Raw genomic sequence first — 16,971 nt, 5'->3', positions numbered from 1 at the left:
TCTGTTGTCTGTCCGAGGCCCTTAAGGCGTCGAAGTAGAGGGACGCGATCTCCTGCAGTCGGTACCACCCCCGAGGCCACTGAGAAAGGGCTGATGTGACATTTCGATCTACAGCGGACTTCCCACTGTCTCTCATTTCAGGATGTTCTGGCTGATGCTCTGTACTCTCATCACGTGCCTGAACCCGATGGATACCAAGGGATGCCGGTTTGGAAAAAAAAAAAAAAAAATTGTTGAATTGGCACTTTTCCTTCCTTGTCTAGACACTTAGGTTTTTCAAAATTTTTAACGTGTCGGCAAATTACTCAGGAGTCTGAAAGGGGATTTGGGAGGATTTTAAGCACCCTCTCCCCATCCCTAACAGTTTCTCCCAGAGCCACCCCAAATAAACATACAACTAAGTAAAATTAATGTGCTTGTTATTAAAAGTCAGCTTAAGGTAAGCCTTCTGAAAAGCATATGGTGATACCTAAGCTCTTCTTGTGCAGGAAGATGGTGATTTTTTTTTTTTTTTGGAAGGAAAACAACCAGGATAAATCCAACAATGTAATATGTTAATGGAATATGAAATAACCCAAATTTAACAAATATCTAATAGTGAGTGTCAAGCATTTTACATGCAAAATATCTTTTTAAAATATTTTCTTTTATTATTTTTGGCTGTGCTGTATCTTTTTGCTGTCCAGGCTTTGTCTAGTTGTGGAGAGCAGGGCTACTCTTCATTGCAGAGGGTTCTCATTGTGGCGGCTTCTCTTGTTGTGGAGGACAGGATCTAGGTGCGCTGGCTTCAGTATTTATGGCTCTTGGGCTCAGAAGTTGTAGTGCATGGGCTTAGTTGCTCTGCAGCATGTGGACTCTTCCCTGACCATGGGTTGAACTCGTGTCCCCTGCATTGACAGTTGGATCATTATCCACTGTACCCTCACATTCAATATCTCTTGAAGTCTTTCACATGATTCTAGAAGTGTGTATTGCCCCTATTTTACAAATAAGGAAGCCGACCTAGACAATTTAAGTGAGTTACACAAGGCACAATAACTATTAAGCAGCAGAAGAGCTGGAAATCAAACTAAGGTCTTATGTCAAAACCTTGTGCTCTCAAACACTGCCTCTGGTAGTGAGGGTTTGACAATTACAAGGCAGATGATGTGATGAACGTTGTCTTTAAGGTGTGTGCTAAGTCACTTCAATAGTGTCTGGTTCTTTGTGACCCTGTGGACTGTAGCCCGCCAGTCTGCCCTGACCATAAGATGCTCTGGGCAAGAATACTGGAGTGGGTTGCCATGCCCTCCTCGCCTTTAAGGTAGATAAAAGTTATTTTGCTAATGGTATCCGTATTGAAAAACTTTTGCAACTGCTCTTTAGATCAACAGTACATTCTTCAGATCAACATTACATTTCTTTTGATAACTCCAGTGATAGAAAAATGTTCTTTTTTCTCTGCTTTTCAAGCTGAGAAAATATTTTTAGGCAAGGCTGAGAAGTGTGAAAGGACATGGTAATGGATGACATCAGCAAAGATAGCTGAATAGGAAACTTGAAAATTGTCCCTCCCACAAAAGCAAGAAATAAGCTGGCAAAACTCTCAGAATCAACTTTTTTGGGTACTCTGGAATCTAATAAAAAAAATTATACCAAGCAGGGGAACACTTAAGGAGAGACTGCTGAATTTTGGCAAGAGAGCTCTATGATCATCTCCATCTTGTCAGTGGCCTTGAAGACAGCAGCCCACATCCCTGGCTTAGGTTGCTGGTAACACAGAGGGCAACACGGACTTTATTCTAAAGGAGTTGTGAGGATTCCATGGCAGTCCAGTGTTAAGGAGTCCCCGCTTTTACTGCTGAGAGCCCCTGTTCAATTGCTGGTAAGGGAACTAAGATGCCACAGGCAGTGCTGTGAGGGCAAAAAGAGAAAAAGAGTTGTAATTGTGTGTTTTGACCTATCTGGTGGTTCCCTGAAGGTTTGGCTCAAGGCTGTCCTGGAGCCTCCCCAGGACTGAGGCAGCTAGCTTCCCAGGCAGGGTTTGTCAAAAGGATTTAAAGCAAATATATTAGCCACTGCCATCAGGTACAGTATAACAGATGAGACAAACAATAATCAGGCCAAAAGCCTGGGAAGGAAGAGGCTGGGGGAGCAGATACTTGGGGAATAAGGGTTTTGAAAAGCTTCCTCTTATTCTGGGGAATCTAGAAGACCACATGCCTGCCTTGGTCTGGACACATACTCAAAAAAGACATGAAAAGACTCTACCCACCTAAGCTCTCACTTCTGGTTGACCTTTAGATTTGGTGCAAGGAGGAAGTGAAGACTACTGCAGAAATGTAAAGTATCTAGCTAAGCATTGAAGGAGTGCCCCAATGACACAACTCATTAGCAAGCACTGGAAGAGTTTTTTTGAATCCTGATTGTTTATTTTCGATATTTTGCTTCTAGGCATTTAATAAAGATATCTCTGCTGAATTACTAGTTGACCACCAAGCTAATGAAATGGAGTGGTCATGCAACAAAGAAGGCAGACTTTTTAGAATTAGATGACTGGTAGTTAAATCTCCTTGAAAAAGACCCTGATGCTGGGAAAGATTGAAAGCAAAAGGAGAAGAGGGCAGCAGAGAATGAGACTGTTATTAGATAGCATCACCTACTCAGTGGACATGAGTTTGAGCAAACTCTGGGAGACAGTGGAGGACAAAGGAGCCTGGCATTCTGCAGTCTATGGGGTCACAAAGAGTCAGACATGACTTAGCAACTGAACAACAATGACAGTTAAGTCTAGAAGCTTGATCATATTTAAGCTTGATTTTTAAAATCAAGTCTTTATAAATGGTATTGTGTTACTTCCCATCATGTTAGGAAGCACATTTCTGGAAGTCTGATTTGTGGTATTAAACTACTCAGTGGGCTCAAATATTTTCTCTTTCAAAATTCTCCTTTAGCTTTTCACCATACTTTGATAATCATTAGCAATCGATGATCATCTGCTAGATCAGAGGTTCATGTCACCTTTAGTGTCTGAGTAAATTTTTTTCAGTGTCCTTCATTTCCGTTTACTGTGTAGTTAGTTCCAAACAAGTTAATATGTGTTTATGCCCTAACAATTTGAACCATTTAAATAGATATGTAAATTGAAAGAAAGCCATTTTATTTTATTCTTAAAGAGCCACAATTGCTTACTAATTGGGTGTGTATACCTATTGGGCACTGTGTAACTTCTCAAACCTGGAAATCAGATGGGACATCACTATCTTCATGTCCTGTCCCACACTGGATTTTGCATGACACTTACTTGAGATCATAGCAACTGTTGCAAACTCAATTTTGCAAAGATGTGATGTTAGCCAAAATAATTAGCTTGATCCAATATTAAAACTGAAGTATCTCAAGCTGGTTCACACGGCATCTGACAGATGTTGCTGTGTTTTCCTCAACAATCTAAAACGGTCTATGATGTCCTTATGAGTTCCCTGTGGTGACCTCATAGTTTAGGAACTGCAGGTCATCAGCAATTATTTTCTTGGCCGATAGCAAGAATTGACAAACATTTTATGTAAAGAGCCTAGTTGTAAGTATTTTAGGCTTTGTAGTGATATGGTCAGAGAAGGCATGGCACCCTACTCCAGTACTCTTGCCTGGAAAATCCCATGGGCAGAGGAGCCTGGAAGGCTGCAGTCCATGGAGTCGCTAAGAGTTGGACACGACCGAGCGACTTCACTTTCATTTTTCACTTTCAAGCATTGGAGAAGGAAATGGCAACCCACTCCAGTATTCTTGCCTGGAGAATCCCAGAGATGGGGGAGCCTGGTGGGCTGCTGTCTATGGGGTCGCACAGAGTCGGACACAACTGAAGTGACTTAGCAGCAGCAGCAGCAGCCGTATGGTCTCTGTCAACAACTACCCAGTTCTATGTCTGTGGCATGACTGCAGCCAACAGACACAGTATGTAAACCGATGAGGTGGCTGTATTCTAATCTATTTATAAAAACAGGTATTTGGCTAGATTTGTTCCCAGAACTGTAGTTTCCTGACCTCCTCGTCTAGAGAACGCAGAGTAGAGATTTTCTTTTATTAGTTGGAATTCTTCTAAGAAGAGAGCTTTCCCTCTTTTCCTGGACATGAGCTTACTCCCTTTTAGGATTTGGAGTTTTCCAGGCTGTATTTGGGATTTACTTGAAGTACTTGCTTTGAGTACTTGTTTGGCACTTTGGTCTGATCTTGAGATCAGAATGTTTCAACCGAAGTTGGCTGAAAACGACTTCGGCCCAATTTCTTTGGGAATGGGCTGCTTCAAATGGAACTGCTGATTGAGCCTTCAGCCCATTCTTTTGGGGCTATCTTATGGAGACTGACAAAAGAAAAAAAGAAAGGAAGGAAGGAAGGAAAAAGAAGAGGAGAGAGGAGATGGGAGAAGAGACGAGAAGGCCTTTATCGTGGCTCCTCAGGGGCCAAGCTGTCTCCTTAAGATTGGCTAGAATGGGCTTGTAAACATTTGTGCTGTAAGCTGTTTAAACTGTTTGGAAATTGTTCTTTATGCTAAAGGAAAAACATCTAGAAAATCGGATTCCTGTTATCTAAGTATTTTGAGGGTGTACACTCAGTTATCTAAGTATTTTGAGGGTGTAAACTGTGTCCAATTTTATGTTTAAAACCAAGGTCCTTTCTCTTGTGCACTTCTAACTAAATAGCCTGACTTGATCAAAGGCAAGTCAGAAGATCAGTGGCCATCGTGGGGAACTCTTGAAATCCTCGAACTTAATTTCATTAGAATTGGACTATAATAGCTCAGAACTTTCCAGAACTGAGTGGAACACTTATTTCAATGGGTATTTTTGAGGTTTTCTGAAATTATCAGAAGTCTAAAATTGGAAGATAAAACTGAGATTAACTGAGGCAAACGAATGATTAAAGAAAGCTGAAATGGCTCCAGAAGCCTTAGGCTCTTATTGCTTGGCTTCTGTGTCTCAGGCTCTGCCTTTGGCACCGTCTTGTCTCTCTGCCTCAGCACCACTTTGCTCCTTCCCTTCTACACCACCTGTGCTCCCACTTTACCATTGTCCCAGTACTAACTCTCTCACTTAACTTCCCTCTTTCTCAGAAACTCCCCTCACTCCGCTTTCCTCTGAACTTGTCAGAATCTATCACATTAAAATTAAGCATTCTGAGGATCTGGAGACTAAAAGCTCAGTCTCTCATACTTTCTGGACTACAGCTGAACTGCAGACCATAGCCAAAGATTTCCTCAAAGTAACTGAAGGTTGTCGTGGATTTGCCGAGGATTTTAATATAGTGATTCAGACATAACCCAGTTTCTCTGATTTATATCAGCTTGTTTCTATGTTTGTTGGCAATAGCCAAGCCCAGCATTGAATGAAAACTCCTATTTGCGAAGGTCCTGAAAGAGGTCTAGAGTTACAACTGAGAAATCAGCCTGCTAACTAATTATACGATCAGTCTCAGGCAATTGCTGGATGACTTCATTGAGCAATTTGTAGAGCTTTTCCAAAGCCTGTTGATTGACACAAAATTCAGACTTACACACAAAAATCTGATAAATCTGCTCCTGAATATTACAATTGACTTCAGAATGTTTTTAAATGAAATTCTCATCTTCCTTCATATGTTGAGTCCATCTGAGCAGTTTTTAAATTTCCTTTACTTCTAATTATCTCTTTTGAACTGTGGTGTTGAGAAGACTCTTGAGAGCCCCTTGGACTGCAAGGAGATCCAACCAGTCTATCCAAAAGGAAATTAGTCCTGAATATTGGTGGAAGGACTGATGCTGAAGTTGAAACTCCAATACTTTGGCCACCTGATGTGAAGAACAGGCTCACTGCAAAAGACCCTGATGCTGGGAAAGATTGAAGGTGGGAGGAGAAGGGGATGACAGAGGATGAGATGGTTGGATGGCATCACAACTCGATGGACATGAATTTGAGGAAGCTCTGAGAGTTGGTGATGGACAGGGAAGCCTGGTGTGCTACAGTCCATGGGGTCGCAAAGAGTTGGACATGACTGAAGACTAAACTGAACTGACTAATCTCTCCCACATTCTCTTTCTACTTTGGAAACCATAAGTTTGTTTTTTACTTCTGTGAGTCTATTTCTGTCTTGTAAATGAGTTCATTTATATCATATTTTTAGATTCCACATATAAGTGATGTCATGATATTTGTCTTTCATTTTCTGACTTAATTCAGTTAGTATGATGAATCTCTAGGTCTATCCATATTACTGAAAATGGCATTTTATACTTTTTATGGCTGCATAGTATTCCATTTATATGTATATATGTACAATATCTTCTTTATCTATTCGTCTGCCAATAGAAATTTAGGTGGCTTCCACGCCTTGGCTATTGTAAATAGTGCTGCTATGCACATTGGAGTGCATGTATCTTTATGAATTAGAGTTTTTGTCATTTCCAGATATAGATCCAAGTGTGGGATTATTGGATAATATGTAATTCTATTTATTTCCTTTTTTCCACACCCTCTCCAGATTTATTATTTATAAACCTTTTGAGGATGGCCAGTCTGACTGGTGTGAGGTGACATTTCATTGTCGTTTTTTTTTTGCATTTCTCTACTCGTTGCCGATCTTTAACATCTTTCCATGTTCCTTAGCAGTTCAGTTCAGTTGCTCAGTCATGTCCAACTCTTTGTGACCCCATGGACTGCAGCACACCAGGCTTCCTTATCCATCAACAACTCCCGTAGCTTGCTCAAACTCATGTCCATTGAATTTTGATGCCATCCAACCATCTCATCCTCTGTCATCCCCTTCTCCTCCTGCCTTCAGTCTTTCCTAGCATCAGGGTCTTTTCAAATGAGACAGTTCTTCACGTAGGGAGACAAAGAATTGGAGTTTCAGCTTCAGCATCAGTCCTTCCAATGAATATTCAGGATTGATTTCCTTTAAGATTGACTGGATTTCTTTGCAGTCGAAGAGACTCTTAAGAGTCTTCTCCAACACCACAGTTCAAAAGCATCAGTTCTTTGACACTCAGCTTTCTTTATGGTCCAACTCTCATATCCATACACAACTACTGGAAAAACCATAGCTTAGACCAGAAGGACCTTTGTTGGTAAAGTCAAGTCTCTGCTTTTTAATATGCTGTCTAGGTTGGTCATAGCTTTTCTTCCAAGGGGCAAGTGTCTTTTAATTTCATGGCTGCAGTCACCATCTGCAGTGATTTTGGAGCCCAAGAAAATAAAGTCTGTCACTGTTTCCATTGTTTCCCCATCTATTTGCCATGAAGTGATGGAACTAGATGCCATGATCTTCATGTTTTGAATGTTGAACTTTAAGCCAGCTTTTTCACTTTCCTTTTCCACTTTCATCAGGAAGCTCTTTAGTTCCTCTTTGCTTTCTGCCATAAGGGTCATGTCATCTGCATATCTGAGGTTACTGATATTTCTCCTGGCAATCTTGATTCCAGCTCGTGCTTCATCCAGCCCAGCATTTCTCATGATGTACTCTGCAGAGAAGTTAAATAAGCAGGGTGACAATATACAGCTTTGATGAACTCCTTTCTAAATTTGGAACCAGTCCATTGTTCCATGTTTGGTTCTAACTGTTGCTTCTTTACCTGCATACAGATTTCTCAGGAGGCAGGTCAGGTGGTCTGGTACCCCCAACTCTTTAAGAATTTTACAGTGATCCACACAGTCAAAAGCTTTGGCTTGTCAGTAAAGCAGAAACAGATTTTTTTTTCTGGAACTCTCTTGCTTTTTCGATGATCCAGCGGATTTTGGCAATTTGATCTCTGGTTCCTTTGCCTTTTCTAAATCCAGGTTGAACATCTGGAAATTCTCTGTTCACGTACTGTTGAAGCACGACTTGGAGAATTTTGAGCATTGCTTTGCTAGCATGTGAGATGAGTGCTATTGTGTGGTAGTTTGAACATTCATTGGACTTGCCTTTCTTTGGGATTGGAATGAAAACTGACATTTTCCAGTCCTGTGGCCACTGCTGAGTTTTCCAAATCTGCAGGAATACTGAGTGCAGCACTTTCACTGCATCATCTTTTAGGATTTGAAATAGCTTAACTGAATTCCATCACTTCCAGTAGCTTTGTGCATAGTGATGCTTTCTAAGGCTCACTTGTCTTCATATTTCTGGATGATTGGCTCGAGGTGAGTGATCACACCATTGTGGTTATGTGTGTCATGAAGAACTTTTTGGTATCGTTCTGTGTATTCTTGCCACCTCTTCTTAATATCTCGCTTCTGTTAGGGCCATACTGTTTCTGTCCTTTATTTTGCCCATCTTTGCATGAAATGTTCCGTTGGTATCTCTGATTTTCTTGAAGATATCTCTAATCTTTCCCATTCTATTGTTTTCCTCTATTTCTTGGCATTGATCACTGAGGAAGACTTTCTTATTTCTCTTTGCTATTCTTTGGAGCTCTGCGTTCAAAAGTGTGTACCTATCTTTTCTTCCTTTGCCTTTTTCCTCTCTTATTTGCTCAGCTATTTGTAAGGCCTCGTCAGACAACTATTTTGCATTTTTTGCATTTCTTTTTCTTGGGGATGGTCTTGATCATGGCCTCCTGTACAATATTCTTCCATAGTTCTTCAGGCACTCTGTCTATCAGATCTAGTGCCTTGAATGTATTTGTCATTTCCACTGTATAATCGTAAGAGACTTGATTTAGATCATACCTGAATGATGTAGTGGTTTTCCCTACTTTCTTCAATTTAAGTCTGAATTTTACCTTAGAGAGTTCATGATCTGAGCCACAGTCAACTCCTGGTCTTGTTTTTGCTGACTGTACAGAGCTTCTTCATCTTCAGCTGCAAAGAATATTATCAGTCTGATTTTGATATTGACCATCTGGTGATGCTCATGAGTAGAGTTGTCTCTTGTGTTGTTTGAAGAGGGTGTTTGCTATGACCAGTGAGTTCTCTTGACAAAACTCTGTTAGCCTTTGCCCTGCTTCATTTTGTACTCCAAGGCTAAATTTGCCTGTTACTTCAGGTATCTCTTGTCTTCCCACTTTTGCATGCCAGTCCCCTGTGATGAAAAGGACATCTTTTTTGGTGTTAATTCTCGAAGGTCCTGGAGATCATCATAGAACCGTTCAACTTCAGCTTCTTTGGCATTAGTGGTTGGGACATAGATTACTGTGATATTGAATTGTTTGCCTTGGAAACAAACAGAAATCATTCTGTCACGTTTGAGACTGCACCCAAGTACTGCATTTTGGACTCTTTGGTTGACTATGAGGGCTACTCCATTTCTTCTAAGGGATTCTTGCCCGCAGTAGTAGATATAATGGTCATCTGAATTAAATTCTCCCATTCCGGTCCATTTTAGTTCACTGATTCCTAAAATGTCAGTGTTCATTCTTGCCATCTCCTGTTTGACCAGTTCCAATTTACTTTGACTCATGAACCTAACATTCCAGATTCCTATGCAGTATTGTTCCTTATAGCATCAGACTTTACTTCCATCACCAATCACATCCACAACTGGGCATTGTTTTTGCTTTGGCTCTGTCTCTTCATTCTTTCTGGAGTTATTTTTCCACTGTTCTCCAGTAGCATATTGGGCACCTACCAACCTGGGGAGTTCATCTTTCAGTGTCCTGCCTTTTTGCCTTTTCATACTGTTCATGGGGTTCTCAAGGCAAGAATACTGAAGTGGTTTGCCATTCTCTTCTCCAGTTAACCACGTTTTTTCATGATCCACCAACTTAGGTGGCCCTACACAGCATGGCTCAATGTTTCATTGAGTTAGACAATGCTGTGATCCATGTGATCAGTTTGGTTAGTTTTCAGTGACTGTGATTTTGATTCTGTCTGCCCTCTAATGGATAAGGATAAGAGGCTTGTGGAAGCTTCCTGATGGGAGTGGAAGCTTGCACGTGCCTATTGGCCATCTATATGTCTTTTTTGGAGAAACGTCTGTTTAGATCTTCTGCCCATATTTTGGACTGGGTTGTTTGTTTCTCTGTTATTGAGCTACACTAGCTGTTTTAATATTTTGGAAGTAAAGTCCTCGTTGGTTGCATTGTTTGCAAATATTTTCTCCCAGTCCATAGGTTCTCTTTTTGAACCTTGTTTATAGTTTCCTGTGTTGTGCAAATGCTTGTAAGTTTGATTAGGTCCCGTTTGTTTATTTTTGTTTATTTCTTTTGCCTTGGGAGACTGACCCTAGAAAACACTCATGCAGTTTATTTTAGAGAATGTTTTGCCTGTATTCTCTTCTAGGAGTTTCATGTAGCATGTGTCTATGTAAGTCTTTAAAACACTTTGAATTTATTTTTGCATATAGTGAGAGAATATTCTAACTTCATTGTTACATGTGCCTGTCCAGCTTTCCCAGCACCACTTGCTGAAGAGACTCTCTTTTCTCCATTTTATTTTCCTTCCATTGTACTTACCTCCTTTGTTGACCATTGACTGACCAGAGGTGGGTTTATTTCTTGGGCCTCTATTCTAATCCATTTATCCATATGTCTGTTTTTCTGCCAGTAACATTTTGTTTTGATTATCATAGTTTTGTAGTATTGTCTGAAGTCTGGGAGGGTTATAACTTTGTTCTTTTTCCTCATGTTTGCTTTCGCAATACTAGGTCTTTCATGGTTCCATCCACCTGAGTGGTTTTAAACTCTTATGTTTACTAATGGGCTGACCTGGGGCATTTTCCTTCTAGAAAAAAACTATGAGGGTGGAATGGAAAACTATGTTCACTCTGGATTTAGTAAGTCTGGCAAAGAACTCCATTAAACTCTAGATGTTGCGCGAAAGGAACACTGCCAAAATTTTTAATCTTTAACTCCAGTAAATGATGGCTCCAAAATATGATCAAAACCTGCTTAGGGTCTCAGTTCAGTTCAGTAGCTTAGTCTTGTTTGACTCTTTGCGACCCCATGGACCGCAGCACGCCAGGCCTCCCTGTCCATCACCAACTCCTGGAGTTTACCTAAACTCATGTCCACAGAGTCGGTGATGCCATCCAACCATCTCATTCTCTGTCGTCCCCTTCTCCTCCTGCCTTTGATCTTTCCCAGCATCAAGGTCTTTTCCATGAGTCAGTTCTTTGCAATCATGTGGCCAAAGTATTGGAGTTTCAGCTTTGACATCAGTCCTTCCAACGAACACTGAGGTCTGATCTCCTTTAGGATGGACTGGTTGGATCTCCTTGCAGTCCAAGGGACTCTCAAGAATCTTCTCCAACACCACAGTTCAAAAGCATCAATCCTTCAGCACTCAGCTTTCTTTATAGTCCAACACTCACATCCATACATGACTACTGGAAAAACCATAGCCTTGACTTGATGGACATGTGTTGGCAAAGTAATGTCTCTGCTTTTTAATATGCTGTCTAGATTGGTCATAGCTTTCCTTCTAAGGAGTAAGTTTTTTTTTTAATTTCATGGCTGCAATTACCATCTGCAGTGATTTTGGAGCCCCGAAAAATAAAGTCAGCCACTGTTTCCACTATTTTCCAATCTGTTTGCCGTGAAGTGATGGGACCGGCTGCCATGATCTTAGTTTTTTGAATGTTGAGCTTTTAGTCAACCTTTTCACTCTCCTCTTTCACTTTCATCAAAGGCTCTTTAGATCTTCTTCACTCTCTGCCATAAGGGTGGTGTCAGATGACACCACTGCATATCTGAGGTTATTGATATTTTTTCCTGGCAATCTTGATTCCAGCTTGTGCTTCATCCAGTGCAGTGTTTCTCATGATGTACTCTGCATATAAGTTAAATAAGCAGGGTGGCAGCACACAACCTTGACATACTTCTTTTCCTATTTGGAACCAGTCTGTAGTTCCATGTCTAGTTCTAACTGTTGCTTCCTGACCTGCATGCAGATTTCTCCAGAGGCAGGTCATGTGATCTTGTATTCCCATCTCTTTCAGAATTTTCCACAGTTTATTGTGATCCACACAGTGAAAGGCTTTGGCATAGTCAATAAAGCAGAAATAGATATTTTTCTGGAACTGTCTTGCTTTTTTGATGATCCAGCAGATGTTGGCAATTTGATCTCTGGTTCCTCCGCCTTTTCTAAAACCAGCTTGAACATATGGAAGTTCACGGTTCACGTGTTCCTGAAGCCTGTCTTGGAGAATTTTGAGCATTACTTTGCTAGTGTGTGAGATGAGTGCAATTGTGCAGTAGTTTGATCATTCTTTGGCATTGCTTTTCTTTGGTGTTGGAATGAAAGCTCACCTTTTCCAGTCCTATGGCCAGTGCTGAGTTTTCCAAATTTGCTGGGATATTGAGTGTAGCACTTTCACAGGATAATCCTTTAGTGTCTAGATTGTTACAAAATTATGCACATCCTCTCAGGCAGCAGAAGCTCAGGGCTTCCAGGCGGCATTAGTTGTAAAGAATCTGCTTGCCAGTGCAGGAGATGCAAGAGACGGAGGTGCAATCTCTAGGAAGTGACCACCACTGCAGTATTCTTGTGTCGAAAGTTTCATGGACAGAAGAGCCTGGGCGGGGGGGACTATAGTCCATGAGGCTACAAAGAGTTGGACAGGACTAAGCACACACACACAGCAGAATTCCCATCACACTCAACATTCCTCAGACAGCTGCCTCAACTCCAATGAAGTACTTTGGTTAACTGTCCTTCACATAAGTCTTTTACCTTGTGATAACCTTGGCCTGATTACTTCTCTTCCCTCTGTCACTAATCAAGTACCTCATGACTGCTTAATGCTGATGGATCACCTCCTGAATTCTTCTAATGATCTAAAGGAAATTCCATTGTGTAATATTTCTTTCTCATGATTCACTGATGGTTCTTATTTGAAAGGTGACAATGGAAAATACTGTGTTGGGTATGCTATAACAACTCTTTTTGATGCTGTTGAGGCAGCATCTTTATCCATGACTACTTCAGCCCAATACACTAAATTATATGCTCTTTCCTGGGCTTGTACTTTAGGCAAGGCCAAAACTACCAATATTTATACCGTTAGTAGACATGCTTTTGAAGTAGTTCATGATTTCAGAATGTGGAAGCAACATGGCTTCCTTCTTCCAGTGTAAATAAAATTTTAAGTGTTGGTTTTTTAAAAACTGTGTTTTGGACCAAATAATAATCCAGTCCCGCTGAAGACTAAAATTCCCACTCTTCATTACTGTATATGAATTAAACAATTAGTATACTGACAAAATAATAGCCTTCATGAATCAATACTGGTGGGGAAACATTAACAAGGCTGCAAAATGTGCCTACCACACTTGTCTCACTTGTCCAAAGTACAAACCTGGGAAGCTGGTTTGTATTGCATCCTGGACAATTTAAACTTCATCGTGGACAACTGAGGTCTGGCAAGTGGATTTCATACAAGTTCCTCCATCTAATGCATATAAGTATGTTTTAGACATGATCTATATGTTTTCACACTGAACTGAATGAAGCCTTTCTTTGAAGACAGACTACTACTTCTTCTGTGGCTAATGTCCTTTTGAAAAAGATCACCCCTACCTGGGGAACTCTTCTAGAACTATAAGGAGCCCATCTTACTGGATAGGTGCTTTGACAAGTCTGTTCTGTTTGGCTAACTTTATATCACTTTCACTGTGCTTACCATTCTTTTTTTTTTTTTTTTTTTTTTTTTTGTGCTTACCATTCTTAGTCCTCTGGTTTAGTCTAACGCATGAAGGGTGTTGTTAAGATTCAATTGGCAAAATTCAGAGAGGGCTAAAGCCTTGCTCTGATTCTTTTAAGTCTCACATCCATTCCTTTTGGAATTTATAAACTCTTAGAGATAGTCACAGTATATCCAACGAACTTGGCTCCTGCTTCTTTTGATCCACAACTGATAAAAGGAAAGCAACTCCAATATTGCAAATGCCTAATGGCTTCTATTGGAGAAGGCAATGGCAACCCACTCTGGTACTCTTGCCTGGAAAATCCCATGGGCGGAGGAGCCTGGTAGGCTGCAGTCCATGGGGTCGCACAGAGTCAGACACGACGGAAGCGACTTAGCAGCAGCAGCAGCAGCAGCAATAGCTTCTATTAAAAATAACCATGTTTTGGTAGATCAGTCTTTTCAAATGGAACCCTTGGGGGACAAAGACCTTAAGTGTCACAACTTGCAACTTGGAGATTTCATCTATTAGAAAAGATACACTCAGAAGAACTCTCTTCAGTCTTGCTGGAAAGCCCTTTATTGAGTACTCCAAACAACCCTTGTGCCTCCTGACTCCAAAGAATAGACTCTTGTATTTCTGCTGCTGCTGCTGCTAAGTCGCTTCAGTCGTGTCTGACTCTGTGCGACCCCATAGACGGCAGCCCACCAGGCTCCCCCATCCCTGGGATTCTCCAGGCAAGAACACTGGAGTGGGTTGCCATGTCCTTCTCCAATGCATGAAAGTGAAAAGTGAAAGTGAAGTCGCTCAGTTGTGTCCGACTCTTCACGACGCCATGGATTGCAGCCTCCCAGGCTTCTCCGTCCATGAGATTTTCCAGGCAAGTGTACTGGAGTGGGTTGCCATTGCCTTCTTCATTGGATTCCTGAGCTACACCTAAAGAAAGCACCAAACCCTGACTGAAACTGCATATCATCTGGTGACATGAAAATGAAGATTTTCCAGAATTGAAGCAGATGACATCTGATGAGACAACGTTCGCTAGATATGTAGACCAGGCCTGATGGAAGTTTGTTGCCAAACCTTTGATGATGGCATAATGCTTCAGAAGATCTCCAATGTCTATGATTTTGATAACAGGACTTTAGGTAAAAAGTGCTTGACAGTCTTCCCTCCTTCCCCGCCTTGTTCCTCAAATGTGACCTTAATGGGTTTCCAATCTAATGTGAGACGCTGTGCCCAGTAATGGTCCTTTGTGACACTGAGGAACAAAAAGCTGCTAAAACTAGAAACCCTGACTCTTGATCAGCAATGCTTTCAGAGAAAAATCCTGATCAAAAGGGGAAGATGTGAAAAATGAACAGAAACCTCAGTTAAATAGAGTTTGGAGACCAGAAGGGGGAGCTCTCGTAACCTGTGATGATAATAGAACCCAACAGGAAGAGGAAAGACTCCTTTCCTGACAAGGACTCAGTGAAAAGCCATGAGCTCTGTTTTAGTCATGATCTGTATGTTTGTGCACTGGACTGAAGACTTTCCTTGAAGACAGACTACCTCTTCTGTGGCTAAAGTCTTTTTAGAAGTGGTTACCCCTCCCTAGGGAACTCCTTGGAGCCATGAGGGACCCATCTTACTGGGCAGGTACTTTGACAAACCTTGTTCTCCCTCCTTTGGCACGCCAGGACTTGCCTGTGGTTCCGGAGGGCTGCCGACCCCACACTGCAGTGCTCTTCTGATCCTGAATAAACAGATCTTTGCTGGAGAAATATTTAGTAGTGTTTTTGCTTCAAGTCAACATTAGTCTTATGTGCTAGCATGTGTACTGCTGATGGGTTTGTCGTTGTTGCTGTTTTTTCAGTGGGCAGAGTTAAGGACGTCTTTGTGTTGTATATTTTTTATTTTTTTTAAAGGAGATGATATATAATGAGTTCATAATGATATTTCTTTTCAAATTTAAGAGGATAGGGTTATTTCTTAACCTCTGCTTTTCTTTTTCAATTTCTTTTCTCTCACACTGAAAAGTCTTACTTCTGAAACAATAGTAACTTAATTATGTAGCAGTTTATTACTGACAATATGACTACAGAATTGATGGATTTTATGCAGTATTTTTTGCCTTGTGATATATCTCACTAGGGACAAATGATCAAATTACTGTATTTTAAAGCATTTGAAATAACTTTGTGTGGTTAAGCCACTAACTAAATACACATTTATTTAAGTGCATTTGTTTATTTGCTTTAACTTTAAAGATTGCCTTTTAAATTTTGACTTGATTTAGTTTTATAATTTTGTATAACAATCACATGGTTTCACAATCAAATCCACTCATTCAGAGAAGTCTGACACACATTCTTATCCTTCTCAACCTATTCTCTCTTAGTCATTTTATAATTTTTGGCTTATCCTTCCATTAAAAAAATATAAGCACATATATCTCTTTAGATATAAGGCAGCATACTTGACCTAACATACTTGACTACACTAAAGCCTTTGATTGTGTGGATCACAACAAACTGGAAAATTCTTAAAGAGATGGGAATACCAGACCACCTTACCTGTCTCCTGAGAAACCTGTATGCAGGATAAGAAGCAACAGTTAGAACTGGACATGAGACAACAGACTGGTTCAAAATTGAGTATGTCAATGTCAAGGATGTATATTGTTATCCTGCTTATTTAACTTCTGTGCAGAGTACATCATGCACAATGCCAGGTTGGATGACTCATAAACTGGAACCAGGATTGCCTGGAGAAATATCAACAACCTCAGATACGCAGATGGTACCACTCTAATAGCAAAAAGTGAAGAGGAACTAAAGAACTTCTTGAGGAGGGTGAAAGAAGAGAGTGAGAAGGCTGGCTTGAGATGCAACATTCAAAAAACAAAGATCACGGCATCTGTTCCCATCACTTCATGGCAAATAGATGGGGAAAAAGTGGAAATAGTGCCAGATTTTCTTTTCTTGGGCTCCAAAATCACTGCAGATAGTGGCTGCAGCCATGAAATCAAAAGACATTTGCTCCTTGGAAGAAAAGCTGTGACCAACCTAGATAGCATATTAAAAAAAACAGAGACATGCTGACAAAGGTCCATATAGTCAAAAACTATGGTTTTTCCAGTAATCATGTAGGGATGTGAGAGTTGGACTGTAAAGAAAGCTGAGCACTGAAGGATTGATGCTTTCAAATTGTGGTGCTAGAAGAGACTATGAGAGTCCCTTGGACTGCAAAGAGATCAAACCAGTCAATCCTAAAGTTAAACCCTGAATATGCACTGGAAGGACATTGTAGTGATACTGAGCCACCAAGGAAACCCCTGGTCACTTCTTTGAGTCTCATATTTTTATGTGACTCCTGTAGGTATGAAATTAAAATTGTTTTTCTCCTTTTGTTTAATGTCAGTTTAATTATTGGGA

At 40.7% G+C, this 16,971-nt stretch overlaps 1 pseudogene; it reads right to left on the bottom strand.

Annotated features, from left to right (window-relative positions):
• Nucleotides 1-16,971, bottom strand: part of LOC136154641 (interleukin-31 receptor subunit alpha-like) — a 337,454-nt pseudogene that overhangs the window by 213,554 nt on the left and 106,929 nt on the right.

The sequence above is a fragment of the Muntiacus reevesi genome, chromosome X (assembly GCF_963930625.1).
Source record: "Muntiacus reevesi chromosome X, mMunRee1.1, whole genome shotgun sequence".
In the NCBI taxonomy this organism is placed as follows: domain Eukaryota; kingdom Metazoa; phylum Chordata; class Mammalia; order Artiodactyla; family Cervidae; genus Muntiacus; species Muntiacus reevesi.
This window is presented reverse-complemented; position numbering and strand designations above follow the sequence as displayed.